Consider the following 13,157-nt stretch of genomic DNA (forward strand, 5'->3'; position numbering starts at 1 on the left):
ACTTCGTAAACGGAGGTTTCAGTGTATCGAGGTACCAGACATGTTTTGCAGCGTCAGGTACTCTATTGTGTAGTCTGTGAGAGGGAAATCATAAACAGAGTGTCATCAAAATACATGACATGTAGAGAGATTGAGCTCGTGAGAGAGAATTTTCTCTCTCAAATTTGAATTTTTGGCTTTCTGGGGACTGGTAGTAAAGCGGGTAAAACTGTATTGGGAAAATAATTTTTATTTAATTGTAGCTTATTAAACAATAATATCTGGGATAAAATGAACAACAAAGTCCCTGACTGATTTCTTTAAGTGGTTGTTTACTTTTATAAATATGCACCCGAAGCGAACTATTCCCACGTCTCTCAATTTCTATATGGGAATTTTCTTCCTTCCTACCAGTGGAACAGCGCCATCACTGTGGAAAGTGGACTGACGATATAATTCATTGTTCTTGGCTTAGGTTTAGAAAGCTCTGAATTGCTTACTTTGAATGGGCTCATTCGAGAAGCCATTTTTGAGCTTCTAGGTAACTATCCCTTAGCTCAGTCGGTAAAGGCACAGCTACGAAGCAAGGTCATGCTGGAGGCGGCTGGGTTCGATTCCGGTCCGGTCTATACATTTTTCGGGTTGGAAAATTTCTCGACTTTCTTGGGCAGAGGATAGTACATCTATGCCGGTACCAAGCTCTCAATTAAAATGTGGAAGTGCTTCAAAGGACATTCAGTTGACAGCAGGCAAAAAGATGTTATGCTGCAAGCAATAAGCTTGAAATTCCATTTAGTAGTAATACGAACTGTATTTTTAAACAACAAATACAGTCGCGGATTTATTTTGAGAAATCGCGGATTTCGTGGATCAAATTTTGATAATCTTGACGCAGCCCTGCACTGCAGTTGGTCATTACTAGTGGTTTTCAAAAAACATCCATCAACATCTAGCTATTTTCCACAATTAGTAATTGAGATCATAGTATAGTTAGTATTTTTTTTTTTTTTTTTTTCTTTATTTAAGAGATTTTTAGCCTTAGGCTAGTTCATCTCTAAGTATAGTTAGTATAATTTTCTGACAAGTACAATCATGCTCTATGCACAGGACCGGGAATCTAACCCAGCCACCTCCAGCATGGTCTTGCTTTGCAGCTGCGCCTTTACCGACTGAGCTAAGGGAAGCCACAATACACAGACATACAGATCATCTAAACTAGCGAGGGTCTATGCCTCACTAATGTAAAAACTAATCAAAAACGCAATGAAATCAATTTTTACTTCTTTTTCTATGTAGTGTAATAACGTTGAAAACCTTGCTGTCAGTATCCCATAATCAAATAATGAACTGCAATCGGCCTTGGATGATCCGTCTAACAAATGGGGTATTCATGCTTCCCGCCACACAGTTGCGTCCAATGTATACAAAGTTCTATACATACAATGTTCTATAGGTACATGTTCCATTCCATCTGGTCTGAGAACAACGATAAATCACAATCAAAACGTTGTGGCTGTGCATGCTCTCCAAATCGAATAACAAAGATTCGTGACCACGTTATATGTAATATAGAACTTATTATTTCTATGTATTGTGGGCTTACGATTTTAAGTGCATCGGCAAATAATTGCGATTTCGTCGCAAAAATCACGAAAATCACATCAAATCTCATCTTTTGGTCCAAAATAGTCCACTTATGGCTCAGGACCATAATAAGGCAATACCCTTTATGTGCAGATTGAAGCGAACCAAACAAGAAGGAAAATCTTGTCCCAAGTGTTTGTGGTTTCAGCTCACTCAACCTCGCCGCGTTCATCCGTCGGGTGAAGAGATTTGATATTTCCTATCGGTCATGCAGGCAAGCGTGTTTTCGTTTTGATAGCTCATTTGAATGATGATCTTGATACGATTTTTATTACCTTGCCGATTTGGCTAAATTTGACAGAAAGAATGAAAGCGAACCATGAAACTTATTTTTATGAGGTTGGGGAGTTGAGTTCTAATTTTAGCTCATCTTGGCACCGATCGAACGAATTATGCCATTCCGATCATAAAACAAACCGAGGGAAAGGCGCAAGATGAAAAATCGAAAATAAGCACGGTTATCGAGCCATGAGGGGCATTTGAATCGTTTCTACTCTTGCCAGTGAATAACCCTTTGAGCATTAATTATGCAAATGATATTCTAAAAATATTGTTCGTATCGATTTAGAATATGCAAAACTTCAGCTCTATTATCAAACTTCCACTGCGGTACAATCGTACATCACAAATGCACGAAGCGATTCCCGAGATTACACGATAACTATTTCTACTGTTTGAATATTTCATTGCAGTTCTTGGTAAAATTCAATTTCCTTCGTGGAAGGACTATAACCACCCTGCTTCCGCATTTTGTCTCTTTTGAATGCGCAAAAGTCTCTCTGTTGGTTGCTCTATTCGTTCAACTACATTTTGCCTGTTCCCCACGGTTTGTTTGGTGCACTTGCACAAGCAGACACAATTGATGAAGGGGTAGTAGCATTCTACGGCGCAGGGTTGTGCATTATTTATCAGGCAAGAAACCGCGCAGAAAACAGTAACAGCAATAACAGCAGCAGCACTACTAGGTAGCTGGCTATAGACAATCAATTTCTATCAAAACGATCCTGCCTTGTGAGTGCAAGCGGTGCTGACTTTTCCCCCCTTCTCGTGGCATAGAACTTTTCTCTACCACCATCATCATCACCAAACTAACCGGTTGGGGGGCATTAGGATTTGTATAAGGGCAAACTTGACCTTGATGAAGGTTCCACACAGACGGCAGTTGCTTGTGGAACCGCTTTGTAATGCACCTAGTGTACACAAAATTGTGCTTGTCAAACCGATTGGAACCAATTTAGGTTTATCGATTCAGAGCGATGACAGCGCAGTTCCTCCGGCAGCGATGACGGTGACAGTTTTGTAGCAGCAGTAAGAGGGGAGTTAATTTTCATCAATAATTTCAACTTGCTCATGTAACGATGTTTGATTTTTCTTTACTATTTTTGCTTCATGGCTTTGACGCTGTTGAACACGCTTATGCCTATTTTCAACTTATTATTGTGTGAAGCACTTCCACAGTAATTAAAGGGTGTACCGTTTAAAATCCGTACACACAAAATTCATTCTCAAAATTCGAGTTTTTATCCGATTATCACCAAATTTTCTTACTCAATTAAAGTTAGTTTAGGCATCATTCATTTAATTTATTTCGCCTTTATATACGAATGCACGAACCTTGGCCTTAACCCCAGCCATAAGGTTCTGCACGACCTCAGCATTGACAGTTTTTTTTGCATATTAACCCATGCTTTCTTCAACATTCTTCATCAGTTTAGGTCATTTTAGAAGGTGCTCCTTCATAATGACCCTGTATTTTTCTATTGGCCGCAGTTCCGGCGTGTTTCCGGGGGGTTCAGATCTTTCGGCACGAAATCGACATCATTCGCCATATACCACTCTAGCACGTCCTTCGTGTAGTGGCTTGATGCCAAATCCGGTCAGAAGATCGTCAGACCGTCGTGAGCCTTCAGGAGAGGGAGAAGCCGCTTTTTGAGGCACTCTTCCAAATACACCTGTCCATTCATGTTGCTTGCGGTAACGAAAGATGTACTCCGCTTTCCGCAAATACAAATCGCTTGCCAAATTAAGAACTTCTTGACGAACTTCGACATCTTCTGTGTGCGGAGGTTCTCGGGAACATCACACTTATCTTTGACAGTCACATACAGGTTTCCTGGAATCTAGTTGAAGTCCGCCTTCACGTCTCGTCATCCATTACGCAGCAGTGTGGTTTCGTTAACTTCTAGTCGTACAACTTCCGGGCACGGCTTTTCGCGACCGTATTCTGTTTCTCGTCACGGTTTGGGGACTTCTGAACCTTAAATGTTCGTAGTCCAGCTCAAGTTTTGGTATTCTGCACGAATGTCTTGCTCACATGCAACTTTTTTTGATCTCGAACTGAGGCGGTCGGTTTCCGTTTAAAGGCCCCAACCACGCGTTTGTGATTGTTCTAGTTGACCTGACTGCTTTTTTTTTGGATCTTCGCTTCCGATCAACAGTCAGACGTTCTTCAAACCATGTTATGATACCAGACACCGTGGAATTTGCGATTCCCAACTTTTTTCCGATAGTATGATGCGATACGAAATCAACTCACAGAATGTAAACATTATACATTAAATTATGTCTACGCAAAATTTCAAATAATTCTTACCCAACGGATTAAAAGTTAGAGCAATTTCAGTGGTACGGTACACCCTTTAGTTAAAAGTTTCTTATCCAACCAATGCATGAATTTGTAAATTGTATGGCTAGTATGGTATCACACTTTATTTGTACCCAGGGATGTCGAGAAAACTCCCTACCCGAAGGATTTCTGACTATACCGTGCCTTATGTGATTAACATACCGAAAATGCTGGATTCGGAGGGTGGGCGAAGGTTGAACCACTGAGGGACCAAAGAAAGGGTCAAATATTAACGCAACGTGACATGTTCAAATTCGTTCGTTTAATCAATAAGAAACTGATTTCTGACATTGAAAATCCCTGTTGATTCGAGTATTTATATCAAAGAAAAGATGAAGATTATTTAATGAAAGAAATTATGGTTAATAGAACGTTTGAAACGTAAATAAACGCAAATTTTTGTTTGGGAGACGATATAACACATAAAACCGGGGCCAGGTCGATTGGCATACGGATGTTTGCTGTTTGGCATATATACGTTTGCCGTAATAGACGTTCATTGTCAAAGTCCACGTCTTTTTCGGGTTATGTTAAGGGGGGAAGGGGAGTGGTTGTTAAGGGGGAGGGGGCTTTACATGCACGTTTTTTCAAATCTCATTCCTCATTGTGGTGGACACGCCGTGATCCACCTTTAGCCGCTGACTTAGTCCTGCTTGCTGCAGGACCTAGTGCCATGCCGTCCGAAGCGATAATGAGCAGAGGCAGGAGAGCAGTGCTGATTTATATCTTTTCAGGTTCAAGCAGAATGATGTGCAACCAAGTGGTATTAGTTTATGATGACTGGGTTTGGGAAAAAGGCTTATTTCATGAAAACAGTGATAAAATTATCATTTGTACATTTTCAAAAGTTAAATTACAGAAAAATTGTAAAATATTTATTTCAGCAGGTTCGTACCCGAGCAAAGTCGGTTAACAAAATGAAAGCAAATCGATATTAAAGTGTGCAGTTCCTATCATAATGAAAACTCATTTTGATTTCAAATGTTGCGACATAAGTCTGATATCATATTGTGCTTTCATTATGCAGTCAAGACTTTTTAAATGAAAGCAACTTAACTTGAAGTTCTGCTGTTTACGTCTTGTTTAAAATTTAATTGAAATTCATCTGTCGTTGAACTAATGATTATTGTTTATTTGATTTGTTTAACACATTTTAGGTCATTCGTGACTTGCCCGGGGTGAGATTGGAGCCCAAGTCTTTCAGCTTGAGAGACATGAATGGTAACCATTTACTCCAGGCCCGTATTCAGTTATACATTATGAATGCAAAATCAGTAATCAAATTGATTTCATTGAAAGCAGGATTAGTTTTCCGTTTGCTTCAATAGTGTAAAATTTTGCTCTAATTTTTGCTGTGTTAACCGTTAAGTCAACCAAAATGAGATCAACTGGAGTATTCAAAATAAGTTACATCATAACAGCAAATTTTGATTTCAATTTGATCTTCAGCTTTGCTCGGGTAGTGTAATATCCTATCGATTGGCGTATTTGGATTTTAATTTCATCTATAAATGACAATGTAACAAGCGTTCAAAACCTAATACTTCTTCACCACACATATTTTTTTGATTTGCACCCTAGTATAGTCGACAAAGACGTAGTTCTACGTCTAAAAATGTACTAAAGTCAATTGTGCTTAATCAGGGTGGCAACTCAAAATCCCAATTGAAATACCCTGATTTTGCCAGGATTTTCCAGGTCTCAATAATTAAATTCCAGGTTCAAATTGTGTAATGGTTTTCAATAGAGCACTCGCTGATATCAACTCAAGTAACCAATAAGGCCGCTAATTCTCCTTTTTGCAATATAAGGCATGGCTAAGCTTCGTATTAGCCGCATATTAGCCTTTTATTGCAAAACTGCGAATTAGCGGGATTATTGGTTACTTGGGAAATCTACTGTGCATAGAATGTTGAAAGATGCTCATGCTTATTGGTCCAGTTATTAAATTTAATATTGACGAAATTCACGCACAATTTGTCGAAACAAACATTTCCCCAAGCTACATTCAAGTTTACATTCGGTGAGCAAGTAACTAAATATGCTTACTTTTGTAAGCAATTTTGATTAGTTCCAATGTGTATAACAATAGTACTTATTCGATCTAGATTGCTGAAACAACAACCAAGAGTTCGTCGAAGAATTCAGAAAACTGTGAGTGATGTTGTAGAATTTTGGGGAAAAATTCTTTCAACTAAAAGATGTGGAAGTGAGGCATTTCCTCAACTGAGAATATTTATACCAAGCTTGTTAATACTACCACACTCATCAGCGGTTTTCAGACTAAAGGCTGACCTGTAATTCGTGATTCAATAAGTTTAAAAAGTCCATTAATGATTGCTTTACAGTACTTTTATTGAAACTTCAAAGTTACAGCATTGGATGGTTACATTGCTCCAGTTCAAACGAAATCTCGAATCTTCCTCTTGATGGAGCCCATCAACGCCCGCACAGTGGAAACGGACACGAAATCTGGATGTCTTTGCCACTTCATCGAGGTCGCTGCTTTGAAATTGCCCAGCATTTTTTTCGATTGGTTGAAATTCCGGGCAATTCGGAGGATTCATTAGCTTGGGGACAAAATCAATCTTGTTGACAGCATACCACTCCAGAACTACCTTGGAGTACTGTCAGCAAATCGGGCCAAAAGATGACTTTGCCTTTATGCTTGCGTATGATTACACGCTTTTTCGGACATTCTTCTATGTAAACTTGGGATGTCATCGTCGAGGATGTGACGAATGGTTCCGTTTTCAGGCCACAACTGCAAATAGCTCCCCAAATCATGAATCATTGAATCTTCCCGGCACATCCCCACGTCCAGTCCCGATGTAAAACTTTTGACCGGGAAGCTGCTTTAAATCGAGTTTGATTTATGTGTCGTCCTCGATCAAAGTGCAGCCCTTGTGTTTCGTCAAAACACGGTCGCACAAGAGCCTCGCACGCTTTTTGGCCACGGAATTCTGCTTCATGTGCCGGTTCGGATGTTTACTGGCTTTCCTGGCAAGGATGTTCCGCACCGTTTGAAAGTTGGCGTTGTACCTTCTGGCCACATCTTAGATCGAAAGACCGTGGCTTTAACGCACCTCAACACTGACGATCGCTAACGATCCCTGGTTCCAGTTTTTTTTTGTAGGTCTGCTGATTCCTTTTCACACTCAGGGTTTCCTTGAAGATTGTGAGCACTCGACAAACTGTTGTTTTCGGCATCTTCAGCACTTTAGCCAGCTTGGAACCGGACCACTCCGGATTTTCCATTTGACGTTATTTCTGAACGCGGTCGACTACTTTGATCAAACTTGTACCAGTTGTTCTCTATAGAAGTGTATACCTACCACTGTCAAAGATTTTTGATTCCCAACACTAGAGGCGTACTAGCGGCGCGCGAGGGGCGTACCAATTTACTTTTAGTCAGCATTTACATGGTCAACAAAACTAAAGCCCGGAACAGGTTGGACGTTTCTATAATATGTGGTGAATTTTTCTCCGATAGTCAAAATTATATACAATGTTGATATGAATGACCATGGAAAAGTGAGCATTGTTCACCTTTTAAGCTGTATTTGTCACCATACATAAATGATTCATAAACAAAATGCAATACAAACAGCTCAGAAAAGTGCAATAAAGATTATTTACACAGTTCATCCAGACAAATCCAGACTTTTTCAAAAAATATTCAAGCACATCGTAGGTACATGAACACATCGGTGATCATCTCTTTTTGCCAGTGATTGTGGAGCGGGTTGGTTGATAACCTTCACCATTCCTCTCCAAGTGGGGAGTTTATCAACCCGATGCGTACCTTCCTCAAAGTTGTTCTTGCTCGCTTTTGACTGTCTATATACAATTTTCACACTGTCGTACTCTAACGGAACTATCAAATCTTTACTTTCATCTTCTCATCTATCGTATAAAATGACCACTATAAGTCTGTTATTTGAAATTTAGCATCTTCAAATATGTGTTGAAAATACGCAAAAGTATTGTCAATATTATTTATGGTTTAAGAGCAAAATGAAAACATTCCTGCAAATATTGACGCAGAATCAAAAAAGATTGATTTCGTGTTTCAATATTTCCCCTCATTTTCCACTGCTGTTTGACTGCAATAGTAGATGGGGCCTGTTCCTCAGCAAGGTTTTTGAGGATGGTTTTGATTTGAATCGCAATTTTCCATCGGTTACAAATATTTTAGGATGGAGCAGCCCTGTGTTGATGACCTCACCAAAATATTGTTGACATGAAACTATTGATGGAAATATTGACGGGGTTCCGAGCGAGAACCAATAGCTAACCGATAACATATGAATATCTTAATGTGGTTTGATACCTTACTTTGGTACGCTTTTGGTGTAAAGTCTTGTTTTGATATTATTCAGTTATTGAAATATTTTGTAAAATATAAAATAAATACCAAAATAACAAAACGTGATCTTTCAATTTAAAAAAAAAATAGCACCAAAAAGAAATTAAAAAATACTCGTTAATACCATATTTAGGTTACCAGTTATGTTGTTATCACACCTGCATGCGTTATTCAAAAGTTATTTTTTTCTGCTCGGGGTGCACACAATAAAGAATGTCGTAGACAACACATTCACATTGCCAGACCGTGCTGTATGCAATTTTGTTTACTCTTCTGAGCTGGAAAGCGAATGACAGTTTGCGTACACTGTTGCCATCTCCCCTGTTTGTGTTTAATTCAGTCTTTTTGAACCATTTTAATCAGCTCGTTAAAGTGCAAATAATGGTCGTTTTAGCTTTATTTATTCAGTTTTTGGTATTTATCCACCATTAAATATATTCACTCATCTATGTTAATGAATCAAAATTTGCATTAGCTTTTTTTGATAAACGTAAATTCATTGCTCTGGCAACACTTGTTCAAAGATATTTTTACGTTCCCTAGCAAAGTGCTGGAGCTGAAGTGGTTTTCTTGGAGCTTTACTGCGTTCACCTAGAGATTTGAAAAAAAGTTTTTATTCATGTCTTGTAGTCAATTGCGTGAAATGCATTAAAAGAATGGCTGAATTTTGCAACAGATGTTACTAGTAAAAGGAGCTAGATGCAAGTTATGGCGATTTATGGTGTATGCAGAAACCCGGAAAATGTTGATTTTACCGAAATAATGACCTTTCATGAAAAAAATATTTGGTCAATTTTTTACACCGCTAAAATCGATATTTTTGGAAAAATGTTGTATTAATCTCTATTCATTATTTTTCCGCTTTACTTTTCACCTCTAGGAAAGTGGCGCCATGCTGTCAGTAGTGGTGAGATCAAAACTGCCAGCATACAGTAATCTACTGTGAAATGCTACGAAGAACACAAGCAAGTAAATGCAGTGAAAGTTTTTTTACCCAGGAAATTTTCGCTTTGAATTTTTGGATGACTAGTGTGAAGGTATGTATGTACGAATGAGAAGAAAAATACAAATCGAGCTACTTGAAGACGGTGTCAATCGTCTTTTAAAAAATTATATTCAGAGAGTGGGAGTTCCTGACAAACGAGAAACATTCCATCCTGGTTCTTCTTCATGTCGAATCCAATGACCAGAAAACCCTGGGTAGAGGTCATTCAGCTGTAAGCTCTGCAGCTGCCATCAGCGTCCATGAATAGTGAAAGCCCATTTTGTCATCTTTCGCATCCGTTAGTAGCAGCTGTCCAAGTGAAAATAATGACTGACACGGCAGTAGAAGCTCGAGCATGCTTCCTCTGCGAGGAAACTATGAATCGAGGTCAAAGAAATTAGTGTCACTAGGAGGTCAATCCAGTGTGGGAAACTGGATAGGAAGCGAGTGCATTTCTTCGGGGTGGTACACCGACCGACCCACCGCTGCGGTCCTGGGGAGAAAGTGGGCACGTGTCACTCTATCAATCATCCTGGGGAGAGAGTTTGTCTTTCAGCCTTTCCTTCGATGCTTGGAAAAACTATTAGTCTGGGGGAGGAAACATAAATAAGTATACAACATAGGGCTGGAAATGATGGACACCATAATGCCGCACACTAATCGTTTTATATAAATAAACGTAGATTGGTTACAGTATGACGGGTGATGCGGTGTGGGTGGTGCATTCTACACGATTCCCTGTAGAGCAAAAGAGTTGCAGTGACGGTTTCCTTCATTGATATGATGAGGTTGCGTATTTTAGCTGCTGAAGTGGGTATGAGTTGCTTGCAATTGTAGGATTTACACAATTTTCATGTAATTTTTGTCGTTGAGATAGGGGAAATGTCTCTAATGTTGGCCTATGGATCTAAGATTGTGCCCATCGCTAAAAATCTGCTATTTATCAATTTTATCTAGATGAACGCGTTATTGGGACGTTACTAATGGATATATTTGGTTGCTTTTGAAAATTTAGTCGATTGCTGAATTTATGTATGGGCCCAAATTAGGGACATTTAGGCCGACATTACCTGCATTTCCTCCATATGTAGTTATTTAAAAAAGACTATCCATTCCGAATGCAATATATCAACAAACTGTTTTTTTTTTGTTCTGAACTATCATCGATCGTTAGTAACGTTTGGTAATCCATGAATAACTAGAACATTTTATAGCATTTAATTTCAGTTCAGCACTAAGCAAACAAACATGAAGGTTTTTACTGGGAACTATGACGACCGCGCCCATGCCATTTACGATTGCATCATTTGCTCGTCTTCTATGCCGTCGCGATAGAATCTCTCTTGTCAGGATCGAAGGTACTATAAAGAACGAAATATCGAATAGTCATAAAAATGGTGCCCAAAGTACATCGTGTTCAGTGGAATGCCTAACGAACAATAAACCGAGTTTAATATGCTTCTTTATAAATTATGGTCTGGTAACTTTTCATTATTTGGAAGTTCTTTACTGTTGCTAGACTTTGAACTTGTCCGTTAGAAGTGCAGATTATCAACTGTTCATGCGACATTTATCGTCTTTACTTTAGTACTCAAATAGTTTCTATATCCATCAATAAATTTCGCCATTTGTATATACATATATACAGTCATTCCATAGTAAAACGATATAGTGGTTCTCAAGGTAATTTAAAATACTTTTTAGGAAAAATTTGGATTTTGTATAGAAATATATTGATGGTATTTGTTTTTTTTTTTTTTTTTCCGTCGATCTTGTTTTCCGTGCTGAGCACCAATGATACCGACGTGCCAGGAAGGCAGCTCCCACACCTGGACCCTACCTATCGACCCATCAACTCATGAACCGAGGACCAACGGCTTTACTTCCCATTCGAAGGAAGGCGTGATCAGAGATGTTATGCCTCAGAACATCCCGGTGGCGCCGACTGGGATTGAACCCAGGCCTGCTGGGGTGAGAGGCAATCACGCTTACCACTACACCACCGGCGCCGTTATAAGGAATGGTATTTGTTTGTTTTTGTTTTCATGGTTTGTAGACAGAGGGCGCAATATGGTTTTATTTATTTTTTCCATGAAAATTTTGGCTTTTAACACAACATAAAAAAAAATTAGTGAAGTTTTTTTTTCGGTTTTAGAATTATATTTTTTTGAAGTGTTCACGTTTTGGGTTTTCGCTCAAAAGGGTAGAGCACTACTTCGTCGTAATCGACCATTTCCGTTCTATCGATCAGAAAAGATCAATAATATCAATGATTTCACCATGCACAAATCAATAATAGGTTTGTTCTGATGCGTAAGTTCATTAGCTACAACATAAATCCAGTTAGAGCGCATTATATGAATATTTACGCTCATTGTTCTCAAAACAAAAGAAGCGCTCCTAGTGAATCCTCTTTTTCTACGTTTATCCGTAGGACGAAGAAAATGTATTGGCGTTTCAATGCGTTAGGACGGAATTGAAACTCGTAGAACGAATTTAGAATCAAGAAGCAGTAGGGGAAATGACGGCTTCGGCATGCCAGACTATTTTCGGCAACCCAAATTGAAACACTATTTTCACTAGATTTTCTTACGAAAACGCTTCGCTGAATGCATGCAAACGATTCTTTATGCTTTCAGCTTCAATTTGACTATATTTTTACCACTGAGAAAAATCAATCTAGCAATTTTTTCTTGAAATGAAACGCACGCACCACAAATTGTAGCTGATTTCGAGTTGCCGATAATAGAACAGCAGATTTACATGCAGTTCAAATGGAACGGTTGCCGAAGAAAAACTGGTTGCCGACAATACTCGCTCTCACTAGAGAAGATTGGAGCTTTGTAAAAGCGTTTCAAAACAGTTTTTGACAATTCTTTCGACTGAAATTGTTAGAGCAGCTGGCAGCAAGAGATTGTAAACAAACCAATACTGCATATGTGTGCGTTCCTTAGAGAAAAAGGCTATAGAAAGAAGGTCGCTGCTTAGGTTGCCGAGAATACGTAAATTCCCCTATTAGATTTTGAGGTGAGTGAACATTTTAATTTCTGTTTATTTACGCGGTTATGAGAAGTGCGCTGATCTATTGTCAGGGTTTTGCGATGTGCATTGCTTTTTTGCATGGAGTGACTTGAAAAAGAAAAGTGATATTTGGTTGTTGTGTGGTTGGAGTGGAGGGAAAAAAATATGCGTGGAAGCATCGGGAATGCGCTCCCGGGTGAAAAAATTTGGTGAGTACGTTCCAGTTGAAGATTGTTGACAAGTGTATTTGTGGTGATGCAAATTATGGTTTAGATGACGCATGGCTTCAAACATTTTGTGTATCCAAATAAAACATATTACATACTAAATACGCACAGGGCATCGTCTGCTGACCATTGCCGCGGGTATATCGTGGGAGTCCCAGGTACCCGGTTCAAGCTTTAGTTGGCGGCGGTGGCTCTTCTTGACCTTCTACCCCCTGAGTAGTTAGTGTGAATAAGGGCGTCTATGTGATGTTTTGCTGTACCTGTTGTGGACATCTAGTGCATCCTGTTCCCTTAACTTGTTGAGGA

The sequence above is a fragment of the Ochlerotatus camptorhynchus genome, unplaced genomic scaffold, assembly GCF_037179485.1.
Source record: "Ochlerotatus camptorhynchus isolate MF236.1 unplaced genomic scaffold, CSIRO-AGI_Acam_v1.1 ptg000126l, whole genome shotgun sequence".
NCBI lineage: Eukaryota > Metazoa > Arthropoda > Insecta > Diptera > Culicidae > Ochlerotatus > Ochlerotatus camptorhynchus.